This window comes from Lissotriton vulgaris, chromosome 3_1 (genome assembly GCF_964263255.1).
Source record: "Lissotriton vulgaris chromosome 3_1, aLisVul1.2, whole genome shotgun sequence".
NCBI classification, from domain to species: Eukaryota; Metazoa; Chordata; class Amphibia; order Caudata; family Salamandridae; genus Lissotriton; species Lissotriton vulgaris.
The window spans coordinates 1,526,101,952-1,526,120,838 of record NC_141689.1 but is presented as its reverse complement, the minus strand read 5'-3'; positions in this window follow the sequence as shown (position 1 = coordinate 1,526,120,838).

Here is an 18,887-nt window from a genome sequence, read left to right as displayed (position 1 = left end):
TTGCGGGGGCCAGGGGGTCTGGCGCTGGGCGCGGTCCAGGCGCGGACGGGCGTAGACGGGCTTACCTTTGGCGCACCTTCAGCGTGCATGGGGCGCGACCGCTGCGCGTGAACGCTGCGCACAGAGGCATCTGTCATATGTGGATGGTGGAGGGGGGAGGGGCGAGGGAGGAGCAGCTGGGAGGCGGGGACGGGGTGGAGAGCCGGGCAGGGAGGCACAATAACAAACAACAAAATTGATGGCTGCGAGCGAAAAGCGAAAGAGGATTGGGGGACAAGCAATGAAAACGCGAACAAATTGGAAATGGCACCGGCACAATCAGGCACAAGACAAATAATTAGGCAAAGGCAGCACAGCACAGTACAATGATATACAAAGCGCACTTTCGCACTATAGCGCTATTATACAAATATAATGTGCAAACCTGCTTTATTTTTATAGCCCATGGCTTCTAGTTTGGCTTGTACCCCTTTCTGGGCTTGACTGATTGTTGCAGGCCTGGGATTGTTTGTTTGACGGATAGAGTAAAAAGTGTGTATCATATAGTAATGATGTATTAAGTGTGCGAGATACTGAGAGGTGCGGCAGATATGTCACCAGGATTGCCACGTAACAGTTAGGCAAAGTGGAGCTGGGAGAAGAGTGAAACAGATAGACGTGTTTGGGATAATACCTGGCTCAGGAGTGCAGTTTAGATTTGTGTGACAGGTTGATATGCAGTGGCGGTGTTGCCCCACTGCTTTTCAGCAGTGCAAATAATAAAACATAAAATGATAATAGCATGAGGCTATTATCATTTTATTTTTCTCTGCTGAAGCAGAATTGTGATTGGCTCATGGGAGCCTGGGTGCTTCCTGATTGGTTCCGGCTGGAAGAGATGTTTATTTTTCTTCTCCTCCCCTCCAGCGCCCCTGGCTCACCACCCCTGATCTGTGCCAGCCACCACTGTTGGTATGGTGCATGGATGATGTTCTTATGCGGGAGGGGTTAGCAAGGCTAGAGGGGACAGTTGTGGATAACATGGTCTGTGATTCATGCACACAAGGCGAAAAGATAGGTTAATAAAGCTTTCAAAATGCAAACTGCAAGTGCAGAAATGCACGATGGTCAGTGAGTTTTATGATTTGGTGATACCCAGGTTGGCAGCCTCAACTGAGAGAGCAGCGCCACCAATGCAGAATTGTCTTTACTGGTGGGTGTTGATTAGAGAAGCCCTCTTCAACTCCATGTTTCCCCTTGCAGGAAGAGGTGCAGTTACAGCATTGATTACCTTATGTAGAACACCTTGAATGAAATCCATCTGGCTACTGGGACCCAGAGCAGAGCTAATGAGACCAGAACAATGTGGTTCTCTGGTTGGAGGTGATAGATTTAACTGGTCAGTGCTTACAGGATTCACTGGAGTCGACAGAGAAGGAAGGTGAGAGCCAAGGTAGATGCTATTGGCAGAACAGTACACAGGTGTTAGCTGCATGCAACTCCAGCTGGAAGCCTACTAAAAGGAATACGCATTTGGGAGTTCTGAGAGAAATGGATGAAGCCTGAATTCCTGGTTCACCAGGGGGATTAAAGAGAGAGAGATTTATGTCCATGATAATTCAGAAGTTCCCATCCTTGCTAGATATTTTTGGTGGAGCACCAAGATTTCTTGGCTTTATTGCAAATCTTGTTGTACCTACACAAACAATACGCAATGTTGCTAACTGAGGCATTGAAAACGATGAATCTATTGATCAATAAGCCCCTGGACACTTTCCTTGTCAGAGAGGAAACTCAGTTTACCAGTCCTGGCAGTGTGTTGCCTATGTCCCCGGTTCATAACATGGTTCTCCTCTCAGGGACCCACGCAGAGATTACCTAGTTTGCATATGTAAGTCATCTGTGGCACAGTTTCAAAGGCTTTGTTAATATCAAAGATCAAAGAAGACCACATCAGTCGCTCTTTCACGATCTGATTACTTAGACATGCCATAAACAAATATTGTTTTTCTCTTGCTTGACCTCATACTTTCATCTGTGGTGCCACGGCTCATGTATTCCCGTGACTTCACTATGCTAGAACAGCCACTCTCAGACATGTTAGCTGTTTTAACAACATGGGTGGGTAAAGTTTACACTCAAATACAAAGTTGAAAAAAAGTCTCCTCTGCACAGGCAGGCGAGGTTTCCCAACTTTGTTTGGCTTTTCCTGAGGTGAAATGAAACCCACTAGACCCAACTGTGAGGTAAGATCTCCTTCTACATCTACAACATATTTCTTTGGCGGGCACCCTGTGGCATTGTTACTGGTGGCTTGCTGCAACTCTCTCTGTTCCAGTTAGAGATACAGGGAAAGTAAGGGAGAGGGTAGGGAAGATCACTGGGAAATGTATGGTTTACAGACCATGACATGGGACAGCTCACAGCCCACGGCATGGGATAGTTCTGGGTGAGAAGCAAAAGACACGCAGTTCATGGACGGAATGCAGAACAAATCAAAACATTCACCCTCCGTCAAGAGATCTGGGTTAAATCTATCATTCTTTTGCTCTTCATGCCTCCCCAGTTTAGACCTGGGCATATGTAATCCTGACCCTGTACCTCATGGGAATAGTCCAACCTGAACTGCCAAGCCAGGTCCTCCCTGGACCAGAAACAAACAGTTCTGGGTGACCTGTGGCATTAGGCAACTCTCATACTAACGGAAAAAGCAGCATGCATGGGTCAGTGGAGGGCATGGACATCTTTTAGGGGTCGCCAGGGGTTACAGCTACGCTACGATCCCTGGCATGTCCATTGCGACCCCTGGCTTCAGATGTGGCAATATCAGTGCCAGGAACACCTCGCCAGCTCCTCCTTATGAATGTCAGTTGGGTCTCCACTTTTCTGTTTTCTCTCAATTTTTTAAATTTCGCTAATAGTAAATAATGTTTCATTATACACGATTAGCGTAATAAAAAAAATTAGGTACAATTAGCTGGAATACAGCCTTCCCTGGCAGCTGAGGTAAGTTGAAAAAAAAACTGCTTTTGAATGTATGTTGTGTGATTGCATGAGGGTAAGCGATTGTCTGCATGAGAAAGTGAGTGTGTGTAAGTGTGAATGTGTGTACGTCTAAGCACATGTGTGTGAATGAAATTGAAGGTCAAAGGGCATGTGATGTCACTTCCGCTACCCCTGGCTTTTTGGTGAATTGACATTCATGGTGGAGGGGTTGGACTCTGGACGGTTGGGCAGGGGGTGCAGTCTTGGAGCAAGGGGCAGAGAACTGCTGTCGAGATACAGCAGTGCATCTGCAGTCACAGCAGTTATGTGCTGCTGTGGGAATGCTTTCCTGCTGTTGTTTTTAAACTATGCACTACACCAAACGTGCCGTAAAACAAAAAATTAAAGTTTCAAGTCACCCAACTTCACAACTTTACACACTTCTTCTTTAATGATCACCAAGTTCAGGCTCAATGCACTACAGCTGGCAGCCTTCTAACTTCCAATTCTGTGGAATGGGAAATCGCTTGCTCTTGTGGAGTTGGTCGGCCTCACTTGCGTATACAGTAAATGGTTTAACAGCATGCGCGCGGCGGGTTTTCCCGCTGCGCGCTGGAGTTTTAAAAACCCCGCGGTTCATGACGAGCTCAGCTCGTCATGAGCGCACGGCAGGTTACACTCATGATGAGCTGAGCTCGTCATCCGCCTCGAAGGGGTTAACCAGGCTCCCTCAGCATTCTAGGATAAATCTCATCAAGGCCCATTACCCTCTGCACCTTTATTTGTGAAAGTTCGAAAACTAATGGCATCTTCATCTTTTCCATACATTATTCTCTCTCATAAATGTGAGAATACCACATATCTCCTTTTGGAACGGAAAAGTCCTCTTTATGGTAAAATACGTGCACCCCTTAATGCACAACTGTATTGATGCCTGGATCCTTAATGTTGGTTTTGGTTGTCCTAGGTAAACACGGATCATGTGTGTGCGGAATGACAAAACCCTGGATCACGGATTGCAGTCTTGCTTGACTGGGATAGGAGCTCTCATAGTGGTGGAAGGCCACCGCCTTCACCAGGAGTTAAGCAGCACAAGTGCGCTGGTTGCAGCATACCATGTGGTGATCAGTAGGAGTTAACAGGTCCTTTTTAACCTGTGACACTAGAGTCATGCCCACAGGCTCACTCATTTTTAAAGGTCAGCTGCTGTGTGCTGAACTCACCCTTGCCCTACATCGGTTGGTATAATTTGTTGCGCAGTGCAGAAGTGGTGTATCTGCACTGGGTGTATGTGTGCCTTGGAAGGGTACAATACAGAGATAATGCAGCACAGAGCACTGCGTGCACAGTGAATGCATAGGCTATGTTCCTACGAATAGTGCTATACTCAAAGGATGGAGCTCTGTGCAGTGCATAGATGTTAAATGTATATGCTGGATGTATGTGTGCCTTTGAGTAATACAGTAGATGGGGAATACATTACTGTGTAGTGCGTGTATAATGTATACATGAACTGGACGTATGTGTGCCAGTGAATGGTACAATACATTGAGGGTCCTCAGCAGGGGCGGCTCTAGGCTCATGGCGGCCTTGGGCAGGGAGCATAGGTAGGGGGCCACAGAAGAGGGGGTCCAGGTGGGGAGGAGCACGGAGGCCAGTGACGAAGGGGGAGGTCTGGGTGTTTGGAAGTGGAACAGAGCCGGAGGCCGCCAAATCCCTGCCAGGGGCCGCTATGGAAATATGTATCCATCCTCAGAGGATTATTATATTAAGGATATATATTGGTGTGGTGGCCCCTGGGGTTTGGTGGCCCTGTGCAGGTGCACCGCTTGCACATGCCTAAGGCCGCCCCTGTCCTCAGTTTCATTTTGGGAGACCCAGATCTGCATGGTGAAACATGGGGAGGAGGTAGAGAGATACCCATGCATAGTTATGCATTGCTGTATTCCTGTAGGCTGGGTGGGACACACTCTAGGGAGGATAAGTCCAGGCTTTCTCTGTGCACTTTAAATGGTACTCTTTGATTCAGTGAGAAGTTACATGGAAGAGGCCTTGGCACCACTCAGGAAGAAGAAGGGGCTGATAAGAGAATCATAAAGAGTTGGCTGGGGCCATCAGCTAACCTTTTGATGCACATATCACTGTGGCTGACATCCAGGTGTGAACTCTGGTCACTGCCATGGCCTATGTTGTGGGACTATCAGCTTTGGAGACACTCCTACTGTGACAGACTGAAGAAGAGGAAGAGCAGACACTTCAAAAGAAGCAGAACCCAAACATTAAATCTCAATGACGGAGACCCTAAATCGCATTTCTTGTCTGGAAATGGATTATAAAATGGGAAGTTTACTCATAGCAGCCAGATGGGCAGTGTGAGGAGGGGAAGCTCTGCAAGCAAGGGCGTGTTTTGACTTTTTGCATGCAAAACTATATGTGTATATAATGTCTAATAGAGAACTAGAATTCACAAACATTTTCATGATTATGCCTGGTAAGCTGCTACTGGTTCAAGTTTGCTGTCATAACCTGGAAGATGTTTGTGAACTCTCAAAATTAGGAAACCCTCGCTCAAGCAAGATAGTAAACCTCCACTTACGGAACTATGGGGTCCACAGTCTCCTCTTTCCTCTATTGATAGTCTTTATTCCTCCTGAAAACAAATTGATTGATAATGTTTTATTATGGATTTTAAGTAGCGCTATATGAAAGGAAACACTTGCCTCTAAGCACATTACTCAGAAAGGGTGCTGAGCATAAGACGTGGCATGGAAGAGTATTTGGCAGGCCACATGTAATTTTTATATATACTCATTTTTTTCATGTTTCCGATTTCCTAATATCGACTTTTAACAATTCGCTATTGGGAAATCACAAACTGCGATGTACAACAGTGTGTTTGACACTGTTAGCGATGCACGGTGGGTCGCAAATTGACCTGCCTCATCAATATTCATGAGGTGGGTCGCAATTTGCGACCCATTGTGAATAACTAGAATCACAGGGATGGTAGCCTGCTGCGATCAGCAGACCACCATGCCTGTGATTGCTTTTTAAATAAAGCAATTTTTTTTTGTAATGTAACCCGCTTTCTCTTACAAGAAAACGGGATGCATTTAACAAATAAAAATGAAAAGCTACCTTTTCATTTTTTAAGAGCAGGCAGTGATCCTAAAAAATTAGCTGCCACATTCACAAAGGAGAAAGGGTCCCCTGGGGACCCCTTCCTGTTTGCGAATGGGTTACCACCAACTTGAAATTGGTTGCAACTGCGAATGTTTTGCGACCGCATTCCCGGTCACAAAACATTCATACCTACCAAAGGTATTCTGTATTAGGAAGGGACACCCTAAACACGCGCCTTCCTAATACCGAATCGCAAAAGCAAAATGCGATACACTAAAAAGTTAGCCAAGTCGCATTTTGCCTTCTGTACATGGCAAAATGTATTTTACCGGTCAGCCGTTTGCAACCATGGTGTAGCCCATGGCACAATTAGCAACACCTGAACCTACTGCTCATTCTCTTGCTGCTCCCGCTCCAGACTACGTCTGCCAGGGACATTTGTACTACGCCTGCGGGACAGCAACAACTAACTTCTTGGGAAACACTACTGGTGCCCCATACTGAAACTCCGATGAGTTGTGATGTGTATTTTTGGCGGGTTGGGGGGGGGGGGAGGGGGGGAGTGAGAAATCGTCTCCTTTCCTGAATTTGCAAATAACATTTAATTCCTTTTGACTGAGCATTTTTGAGTCTGCCTTGTTTGGGAGAAATCCTATTTGCTCTTGATATGAAAATAATATGAAGTTTCTTTTGAATGGCCATGACTGAAAGTAGCTTTGCCTTACTGCCCTGATAATGTCCCCATCACAAATCAGACCTTAGGAGAGGAATGGCGAAGCTCCTTCATGTTTGAAAGATTATATGAAACAACTGGATAACTGTGCCTAGATAACTGAAGTTCAAAAAGTAAAAATGGGGGTGTTTTTTTATTGTATATTATACTCCTTTTGCCGCTCCCATTTTTTCATACACTGGTCACTAAGCCTTTTTCACTATTTGTGTTCTTGTGTACAGCAAATATTACCATTTTCAGTTGCTCAAATACCCCATTTATCCGAGGACAGCTAGAAACAAATATAATTAGCGTTTACCAAATGTACCTTTTTTAGATTTCCTTGTCATTACATAGAATGCTCATTTATTGATGATTTTTTCACTGCTACTAACTTATATAAATGCATAAATGAATCCTCATGGAACACTGTTTTACTCTCCCAGGGGCAACAACTCACTATAGAGAATATTTTTATCCTTACAGGAGTGTCGCTCGCAAGAGGTATTTGCAGAAAAAGAGGAGTGTGTACATGGGGTATTGTTGAGGCCAAATTACTGGAAGTGATGGAATAGGGGGAATAACTGAACATGCAATTGAAACATGCACGATGGAACTTTTCTGCTTAACAGACGCCCACATTGAATAGCACATTTTTGCAATTTAGGACACATAAATTAAGAGATTTGCCCAGGTTCCTACAACTGTTTTGGTTACGCTCACATTCCAAAGCCTGTAACTCAGACACTAGGCCTCATCGCCTTTCAGCCTAATTAAAATATGAAAAAAAGGAAAAGAATAAATATAGATTGATAATGTTGGAATGTAAGCAGCAGCCTAACTCAATTACACCGAGATAAAAGCTGCTGTTCCATGGGGGAAAGTGTCACAATTTAGCCCTCAGCTCTTCTCCGGTGCATGCCTCTGTGAAACAAGGCCGGAGGGGCTTGCGTCATCAAAGTGTGGAAATAGAAGAGGCCTCTCCAACATTCCCACTAGGGCTTTGAATAACAAATATCTAAACGAGGCAGCTATCCGTTGATATGCGTTTTAGCCTTAGTGAGTGAAATTATTCAACATCAGTGGGAGTCAGTGGCGTAGCGTGGGGGGCTCCACAGGGGCGGTTGCCCCGGGCGCAAAATTCTTAGGGAGCGCAAACTTTTAGAACAAAGTTTTGCGCTCCCTATCCTGTGGACCATTAGCACTTCCTGAGCTAATGATCCAATGGTTAGGGGGGTTCAATACGTTCTTTAAAAATTTCGCCCGGGAGCTGGCAACCCACATTACGCCGCTGGTGGGAGTCACTACTTTGAGTCTTATTATTAATATTATTATTATTATTATTATTATTATTATTATTATTATTACTAGGATTTATAGCGCATGGCTGCCCTTGGGCTTGCCAGCGCTAGTGATCAGTTAACAGGCGTAGAGGGTGGGCTCACAGATATTGCTTGAACAGCCAGGTCTTTATTTGCTTTCTAAATTGCAGTTCATTGTCGATGTCTCTAAATTCCGACGGATGGGAGTTCCAGAGTTTGGGAGCTAGGTGTGAGAAGGCTCTCCCCCCCCATCTTGCTCTTTTGACCTTAGTTTGTGTTAGGTGATTAGCTGAACTGGACCGGAGCTGTCTAGGTGGTATGTACGGCTGAATACGTTTCTTAATTTTAGCTGGGCCTTTGTCATGCCGTGCTCTGTGTGTGAGGATTAGGGTTTTAAATTTTATTCTTGTTTCTATTGGGAGCCAATGAAACTTAGCTAGTTGTTTTTTTACCGGTTCCCTATTGGGGGTGCTACCCAGTAGTTTAGCAGCTGCGTGTTGTACTGTCTGCAGCTTCCGTGTGACATCTTTAGGAGACCAGAGGAATAGTGAGTTTCCATAGTCCATACGGGAGGTGACAAGAGAATGGATCACTGTCTTCCTTAAGTGAATTGGCAATTTGGCCAGGATTTTCCTGATGCTTCTCAGTAACCCAAAGCAAATAGCTGCTGCTTTGGTAGCTTGAGTCCGCATGGATAGGTCGGATTCTATAACACATACTACTTAGAAGAGGGTCCAAGGGCTAGTTTAACGACTCCACACTGGATATATGCCCCTCACAATAACCTAATTCACACAAAAAATATCCAGGAGTCAGAAATACGCTCTAATCACAGACAACCGTTGGCATGACAAAGAAAGTGATTGTGAACTAAATTAAACTAGGCAACACGTGATACCATATAAACAAACGCACGTGCGACACATACCCGAGGTGAGATTTTTCCCATCAGTTGTCGATCTGTTCCACCACTTTTACATCATTTGGGTTCTCCTTACCCATGAGTTAGTGTGCACACAGTCACACAAGTTGGAAAAGAGGACTGTGAGAGTAAGGAGACTCTATTTTTTGTCTAGTGAGTGGTGTCAGTGTAGTGTTACAACTGAAAAAAGCAGTGCAAGGGAACTAATTGGTGAAGTGAATAAAATTAGGTGAGACTGAGTAGAAGTGAAGGCTTTAATATTTTCTCCCAGCTCCCTAAACGTAAAAACAATAGTGAGGTAGCAGATTTAACAGAATATCCGCTCAGCGAGTGGTCAACATGTTTCTGCATGTGAGGAAAAAGTGCCTCTGCATTCTTCAGGACCTAGGTGTTGCTACTGCTGTTCAATATAGTGAAAAATAAGGATAAAAAGGAATCATATCACCTGTTCGTCAGGTACAGATCCTCCACCACAATCTAAAAATAGTCATGTCAATGAGAAAAGAAAGTGAGAAGAAACAAACATTTTTTGAAAAAATACACTCATCAGTAGTGTTATTTCTGTGATCATGGCATTGCATTTAGTTAGCATGATATCACTCACCCATTTTCTGTGGGGATAGCGCCTCACCTCACCTGGCTGCAGCTCAGGTAATTGAGGAGCACCGCTCTGTTATGAAAAAATACACAATTGTAAAAACATTCCACAGTTTGTCCCATAGGGAAGTAAATTCCACATTAATGACTAGTATACCGAGACACCTAGAGTGGTATATAGTGTCAGAGAACACGTCTGTTTGGCCTCAGTATTCATAAGCTCCCTGTGTTTTTACCCAGGAAAAGACTCTGATGGTCACAATATGTTATACTGCCTGTGCTCAAAAGCTAATCAATTATTCCCACCACGAGGAGGGGCCGCATGTATAGCACACACATGAACAAATATTAGCTTGCATTGCGACATTTTGTTTAAATTTTAATATCAGACAAGAGACGTCTGAAAAGCTATGTCGGCATCAGTCGCAAGCATAGGACCAGGTTTTATGCTACTTTCGGCAGAAAAGCTATGTCGGCATCAGTCGCATGCATAGGACCAGGTTTTATGCTAATTTTCGGCAGTTAGTGGCTCATACGATATCAAGCAAAATGCGTATGAAACGGCAAACATAGTTTAAACGAACGAAACCATTCAAGTTGCCGCGAGCGATATACTGCAACTTCCCACTGGGAAGGAGCACATTCTAGCAGTGTTCACATCGCATATCTAGCAAACACACACACGCGGTGGAGCGGACTGCTACCGCGCTTACCTATACGTCGTTGTCTCTGGGCGTTCCTCTGCGCTAGACTGGGGAGGCACCGAGCGGATAGGGCGCGGTCCATTTGAACGCTCGTCTCCTCTTTGCGTGTGCGTAATTGCACACGGAATTCTGGGTCTTGTAGTGTAGATGTTAAAAAAATAAAGAAATTGCCATTTGTACATAATTTTAGTTTGTGCGAGATGTTAGTGCACCAAACACATTACGAAGTGTTGTAAATTTAATAATATCAATAAAAATAAAAAGCACTTCGATGTGTAGATATATTCTTTTTCAATATAGACAAAAGACTCCAAAAATACTAGGTCTGATGATCCAGATATACGGAAATGTTTGAATGGTAATGTTTCCGTAAGAACAATTACTAGCGGGTTCATCAAAGCTACAAGGCTAGTAACGAATTACAGTGAACCTAGTAGATGTAGCTCATCTCTACATGCTAGCGAATTCACCAGGGTCCTGAGAAGACTCTGCTAGTAACAAATTATAGTGAACCCACCCCTTGCAGCTGACACAAAGTAGAGCAATTACTAATGTTTTTATGCAATCATGGATGGTGCATACATTATCGTCAGAGACCCTATACTTGGACTTTAGTTAATGTTAAAACAGTAGGTCCAATGCTAGATTGTTTTATTTAATCACCATTCAAGTTGAGTAATGAATGGTGATTTCAACTCTCCTAGACAGTATTATAGATTGAAAGGATTTGCTTCAGTGACACCAGAGTTCCATAATAGCGACATCCAGGGTATTGGTTCATTTAGGCCCTCCTTGTCGCTGTTCAACTTGAAGACCCATTTTTGGTTAATTTTAAACAGAAATTTACTTATATCCGGGCAGTGGTCTGAGATGGTTGGCTGTTCTAACACAGTCCATGTAAAATCATTTGGGCCATGTCCTACTTCTAAAAAGTGGGCTGTTAGACGCGTCGCCTGTTTGCGACATCGAACTGTGCTTTTATATTCACATATGCAAGTTCTTATTTTCCTTGTCGTCATGCCCACATATCTTTTTGGGCATGGACAAGTAATGAGATAGATGGTATTCTCACTATTGCAATTTGTGAATTTTCGTTGTTGCCATGGGTGAGCTGTCCCTATATCAACCACGGTGGACTTGGTTGTTTGTGGACACACAGAACAATTTCCACAGGTGTGGTGTCCTTGTACAGGTGGGAGATCCGATAAAGTCCCAACTTGTCTGTTCGGTCTATTTTTAGGTCTGGTGTGTACCAGCTGATCTTTTATGTTTTGTCTTCTCTTAAAGGCAAAGAGTGGTAAGGGTAATGTATCCCCGCTGGTATTTAAAATAGACCAATGTTTTTTTATGATCTTCTGGACTTGATTAGATTTTGTGTGGAAAGTGTTCACGAAAGTCATCCTGTCTGATTTTTCTTTGGGGACAGTTATGTCTAACAGGGCGTCCCGGTTGTTATTAGACGCCCTTTTCTTTGTTTGGCGTATGATTTTATTCGGATAGTTCTTCTCCCGCAGTTGTTCTGATAGTTTTGCCGAATGGGTTTCAAACGCCTTTTTGGTAGAGCAATTCCTTTTGAGCCTAAGGAACTGGCCAAAGAGTAAGTTGTTCCTGAGCGCTCTTGGGTGACAGCTTTCATAATTGAGGAGCGCATTCCTTGCCATGGGCTTTCTATACAGTTCTGTGGTGAGGCCTTCTGTTGTAGCTGATATCATTAGGTCTAAGAATGGTACCTTGGTCTTACTGTATTCAACCGTAAATTTTAAATAGATGTTGCACAAATTCAACCATCTATGAAAATCCATAAGATCCATCTCTGAGCCTCTCCAGACCACAAAAATATCATCTATGTATCGCTTCCAAACTCGAAGCGATACATAATGAGGATTATCGTGGTTAAGCACCTTGGTCTGTACAAATACATGAACATAAAGGTTAGCTAGATGTTTGGAGGTAGGTAGTGTCTTCGAACTATTTTAAATTCGAAGACACTACCTACCTCCAAACATCTGGCACGAGTATGGGTAGTGTCTTTGCTCCTAGTTTAGGTTGAATACAGTAAGACCAAGCTATCAACAGATCGACAACTGATGGGAAAATTCTCACCTTGGGAATGTGTCGCACGTGCATTTGTTTATATGGTATCACGTGTTGCCTAGTTTTATTTAGTTCACAATCACTTTCTTTGTCATGCCAACGGTTGTCTGTGATTAGAGCGTATTTCTGACTCCTGGATATTTTTTGTGTGAATTAGGTCGGATTATAACCAAAAGCCTAGGCTTTTAATAGTGTCTGCTGCTAGCTGTAGTTTCCCTAGGCTCTCCGGCCATGTAAATCTTGGGCTGAGTGTCAGTTTGTTTCCTAGGTATAAGATCTCAGTTTTCTCGCCATTTAGCTTTAGGCAGCTTTTTGTCATCCATTCTTTAACTTTTAGCAAGCATGGTGATAGCTTCTCTCCGTCTGTGTTGTATCTTGGGTCTAAGGATATCACTAATTGTGTATCGTCGGCGTAAGAGCTCATAGATATACCGAATTCTTGTACAATGTCTGCAAGGGGTTCCATATATACATTGAAAAGGGTCGGACTTAAGGCCGAACCCTGGGGAACCCCACATTCCAAGTTCAAGACTTTAGAACAGGTGGAGTATTCTTGTACTTGGAAAGTTCTCTTATTCAAGAAAGATTGTAACCATTTGAGAGCGTTGTCCTGTATCCCAATATTGGCTAGCCTTTTACCTAGTAAACGGTGATCCACAGTATCGAAAGCGGCGCTCAGATCCAAAAGGAGAAGCACCGCAACTTTCCCCATGTCTAATGTTTTCCTAAGTTCTTCCACCACCACCAGAAGTGCTGATTCCGTGCTGTGCTGTGCACAGAAGCCCATCTGGGTGGGGTGAAGGCACTCATTGTTTTCGAGAAAGTTTGACAGATGTTTATTCACATGTTTTTCCAGCAATTTACCTGCATATGGTAGCAGGGATAATGGACGAAGGTTTCCCAACTGTCCCGATCTGCGTTGGCTTTCTTCAGTAGGGGTTTTATTATTGCATGTTTCCATGTTCCTGGGACTTCTCCTGATTCTAGTAATTGGTTCAGTATTGTCACTAGCGTAGGAGCAATGACCCGAGTGACAATTTTAAGAAATTTAGGTGGGGCTGGGTCTAATGGAGAGCCGGATTTCACCCTGTCTATAAGTTCTATTGCTTCATCGAGATCCAGAGGGGGGAACTGTGTCAGCTTATGTCCAGAAGCAAGCTCTTTATAATCATCTTCCTCTAGGAGAGTGTCTGTCCCATTCTTAAAGTAACTATAGATATTAGTGATTTTAGTGAGAAAGTATGTGGCCAGTTCGCTGCATCTCTCTACTGACGTTTCAATGGGGCTAGAAGTAGGGTTAACCTTAGAGAGTGTTTTATTTACTCTTAAAAGCTCTTTTCAGGAATTTTGAGCATTGTTTATTTTTTCCTCAAAGAATCTTGCTTGACTGAGTTTTATGTGCTGATGGTAGTTTCTAATGGCTTCTTTATATGCGATTTTTAAGGAGGGTTTGTACGTTTTCCTCCATTCCCTTTCATATGTTTTGCATTGTTTTTTTAGTTCAAGAAGCTGGGAGTTGAACCACCCCTCTGTTCTTGTTCTAGCTTTGCATTTAGTCAATAGTTTAGGGGCTACTTGGTCCAGCGTATTATTGATCCAAGCTTCCCAACTTAAATACTGATCTTCCACGAATCCTAAGTTGGTTGTATCTGAACTGGCTGTGTTTGTCAGAATTTTTTCCCATTCAGACTGATTGATATGTGCCCAGCGTCTTTTCCCCATTTTATTTGGTGCTAGGCCTTTATTAATGAGATTCTTAGATCTTTTCAGTTCAAGTGGAATAAAAAAGTGATCTGACCAAGGGACTGGGGTCGGTGAATCTACTATTAGATCTGGATTGTTAGTGAAAACCAGAGCAAGGGTGTGTCCTTTATTGTGAGTGGCTGAATTTACCGAAGAGAAAAGGCCCATCCTCTAACGGTCACATTATGAGTGGTCTTCAATACTGATGGGGTCGGTAACAGAAGTTACGCCACCATCGGAATTATGAGATCCACCGTAACTTTGCGCATCTCATGTCTTTCACCCGGAGGCACCATCGGATGGAAGACATGAAGACCAGGTGAAATACTGGTAGGAAATGAGGAATAACGTGGGGGCTCAGAATCAAATTACTGCTCCCCTCTTTAGTTCCTCATTCTAAAGGGAACCCTCAGGGTCCTAATTGTAATCAACTGTAATCCTTCGCCTTCCGCTGCCCAGATACTACTGGTATCCCCGGCATTAGTAACTGGGAATTTCTAGTCACATTACTGAGGCATTCATAATGCATGGGCATCTAACAGCTCATTATAGTGAATGATCAAGTTCACTAATGAAAATGTGTTGTGACTAAAAAAACATATTTGCAAAATATAAACCATGGCCAACAGCTTTGTTCCTTAGACTCATTTGGTCCCATGCCTACAATATTGACTGACATGTTTCAGTCTGGGAAACCGCTGTATATTGTGTCACAAAGTCTGCTTTACATGTTAACCACCCCTGTACAGTAACATTCTTAGACAGTGATTATGGACCGTGGTAGCAGGTAACATCAATGAGTTTATTATTGACAATATCTATTAATACAATTGAAGTTCTATTAACACAATTGAAGTTCAATTAATAGAATTGAATTTGTAGGCGGTAGGAGGAGAGTCACACACCTCTAGGAACTACAAGGGCTGTCCGCGGAGATGTAACAGTTACTCGAAAGAAAGAATTAAGAGCTCACTTGAGAGAAATTTAAGGGCATATTAGCAAGAACCTCGTTAAAATTATTGCCATTTTAGTGGCAGGGAACAGCCGCTAAAACGGCGATAATGGCCTTGCAAATATGCGTTATAGAATTCCAATTGAAGCCCAGGTTAGATGTGCAGGACATCTAACCTAACTTCTATTGGAATTCTATAACGAATATTAGCAAGCCCATTATCGTCGTTTTAGCGGCAGTTTCCTACCGCTAAAACAGCGATAATTTAACCGAGGTTCTTGCTAATATGCCCCTCAGTTATCAGTGATCTACTTGTCCCTATGTACATCGGAATTAGGGGATCAGGGCTGATAGTAACTCTTAATTAATACTGGGCTGTGATTAGAAACTGAAAGTTTGAAGGATAAAACTGTCTTCAGTTAGTGATATGTGAATACTTGCAATATTACAGAAAAACTACTACAGACGACGATGTATTTGCTTTAAGGAATTGATGGCAGATCTACTTACTTATTATCGGGATTACGTATTGATCTAGTATTCATGGCTCTAGTAAAAATGACACTGCTATATTCTATTTGTTGAGAAATCCTGGATCTCTAAATGTGGGATCAATGGGATGAGACACTATTATAGCTACATTAGGTGTGGTATAGATATTACTCACACTATTCAAAGTTGACCAACTTTAGAAACTAGGTAGCCTTATCCCTTACCTATAACTATATATGGTATGATGAAAATATAACCAATGTTTTTGAACCCCAATCAAATTTGTGAACTAGGTATTTCTCTCCTGGGCTTCTTTATTCACACCAAGCTTCTGCCCACTACCAACTCCATCCACCACTACCATTGCCCTAATCAATGCATACATTGCTATTCTTTGCCACACACCAAGAGACACTTTTTCCTTGATAATCTTGACACCATAGTCGAAGAACTATGTCAGATCTAGGGTGGTGGGGGACATAAGGCTGAATAGGGCTACTGGCCCCTACCTTTGTGGTTGAAGTCATTTGAAGCTGGTGTCCTGGGGTTCATCCTATTTTGGCTTTGCAAACTGTGCCAAATACAAACCTTTCCTCACTTGACCCTGAGGGTTGCAAGGGTGAACAATCACAGGCTCATCAGGAAGTTAGTGTGAGGGGCAAGACCTCAGAGCTCAGCAGTCAAAAAACATAGTAGTGCAATGTCAATCCCAGTGCTTATCTTTATGAAAGAAAAAATATTAATAATCTCACACAAAACAAATTACTACACAATCCAATGAATATGTCCTACAGTGGGGTCATAAATTGTGCTTTATACCAAAGGTATAACCATCCGTGGTAACAATCATCCCTCGGCTGTGGTCGAGATCCTATTATAACTGTCCCAGCACCACTAGGGCATAGGCTAAGGCTATGGTGCAAACCACAAACAAATTCTCATTGGTTAAATGTGCAACTGTGTTTGATGTCTTTCATGGATTTGTGCAAAAGAGCCTCAAGCGGGTGACAGATTTGCCCACATGTCTCAGTCTCTTTGTTCCCAAGTGCAGCTAAGCGCTGTGGTTACCTGTAGGTGATTGGTGGCCGTATAGGCTGGGCAGGGTGCCGGTGGCATTCCTGCCCTCAGTGGGTGGACATCTCCGCTGTAGATCGCTGCAGCGGTTGTGGCTCTCCAGGACGCCTGAAGACTTACACTTCTGCTTGTGAAAGTTATGGCTTCCAGGCCGCTCTTCTTCATGGTATCTGGGAACTGGTAGTAGCCTCCAGGCTGGTTTGGGACTTCTGCGGCAATACAGTTTTCTTCACATCATTGATGGTAGTAGCACCAGCCACTCACCACGCAGCAAACTGCTAGTTGACGCACAGTGACACACTTTTGTAAATATTATTTCCAGTTCCTCAAGAACAGCAGAGAGATAGAGAGACCAAGTAACTCTGCAAAGAACTGGTTCCTCCTGAATCACTCTCACAGGAATTCTCCAGCTTCCTCTGGCTGCTCCTCACAACGGTAACATGGAGGGCCTCTTCTCCTGGACAGTCTCTCCCCCTGCTGGGATAGGCAAACTCCCTTCCCCAGCACAGTAGGTAGGCAAACATCTAGGCCTTTCAGGCAGATCCTCAGAGATTCCAGAAAAAAGTGTCAACTTTTGGTTATGTTCCCTCACCAATGGGATATTGGCTATCAGACATACACCAACCTTGATTATACAGCAACTCTTTGAGTATTCTGCAGAGCACTCCATTCCTTGGTCAGGAAGAGTTAAGGACTGGAAAAAGGGGAGGTGGTTTGGCACACACCTTTATATACATTTTCCAGACAAAGGATGTGGAATCATTGGTTAAGGCTTCTGTTAGACCTGACATCATTGGCGTAAGACTCCCTTCCATTTTTGACGGATTGCCTCCTCTCTTTTGATATGTTTTTGCTGGATTTATGCTTTGGGCACTGTGCCACTGCTAATCAGTGCCACAGTGCAAGTGCTCCCTATGTTAAATTGATATACTGAGAGGGTTCCATGATTGGCTTATTTGATTTACTGTCAGGCCCTAGTACAGTGCACCATGTGTGCCCAGGGCTTGTAGGTCAAATGCTGCTGGTGGGCTTGCAGCACTGGGTGTGCCACCCACAGAAGCAGCTTGTAAACTGTGTCTCAGGCCTGCCACTGCAAGGCCTATCGGTAGTCTGTGACTACCATGTCGACTTGGCCAAGGGCACCCCCTTGCCAGTCCCTAAACCTTCCCTTTGCTTCATATTAGACACCCCATGGTAGGCTCAAGGGCAGGGTGCATTGTAAGTATAAGGTAGGACATGCTCTGATGTGTGCAGCATGTCCTAATAGTGAATTACAGCCCTTTTCTTTTTTCACTATTGAAGGCTACCTGTTCTCATAGGCCAGAATGGGCAGTTAAGATTGCTACATTCTTACAATCTTAACTGACCCAGGGAACATGGTATAAATTCGAATTTAGTATGCCTGAACTCAGACTGATAAAATACATCTTTTAGTAAAGTTTATTTTAATATCCTGTGTTTGCAAATACCACTTTTAGAAAGTAGGTATTTGCTTGCCTAACCATTTGAGCCCGCCTCTGCTGACTTGTGTATTCCTTGTCTGGGTTTGTGTGTGACAGGGCTGGGGAAATTCCAGGAGACAGGCTGGGGCTTCCCAGTAGTTAATAGAGAGATCAGCACCTAGATGGGAGGGAGGTGTGCACCTGGGACCTGAATAGGGCTAGGCCTTCCATCCACAATGCTGGCTCCACCTCCTGTGGCTTGTCTGATGTCTCTGCCCTGCACTGTGAAAGGAGAAGGGGAATCATGTCAACAGAGTGCTCCAGAGCTGTATCTTCCCTCCCCTGTGCTGGCTCCACCTCCTGTGGGGCGTCTGATGTTTCTGCCCTGCACAGTGAAAGGAAGAGAAGCGTCCTGTAAACAAAGTGCTCAGGAACTGGTTTGAATTAGGCAGAGGTCTCTCTGCCCTTCAGAGAACAAAGGATTTTGGGGTATAAGTATTGGGACCCAGTCCCACAGACTTTAGATCACTTATGGAACAAGAAACCTTTCTGCCAAGGAGAAGAACCAAGGAAGCTGCAGGGATTTGGACTGCCCCTCTGACAGTGTGCTGTTTGCTGGGTTGGCCTGCAGTGGTTGCTTCATTGCCAAGGGAAAGGAGAAGGAACTTTTAAGGACTTTCATTTATCTACAGAATATTCTCCAAGGGCTTGAACTGTGCTTGCCTCCTGTTGTAGTCTCAGGGCCA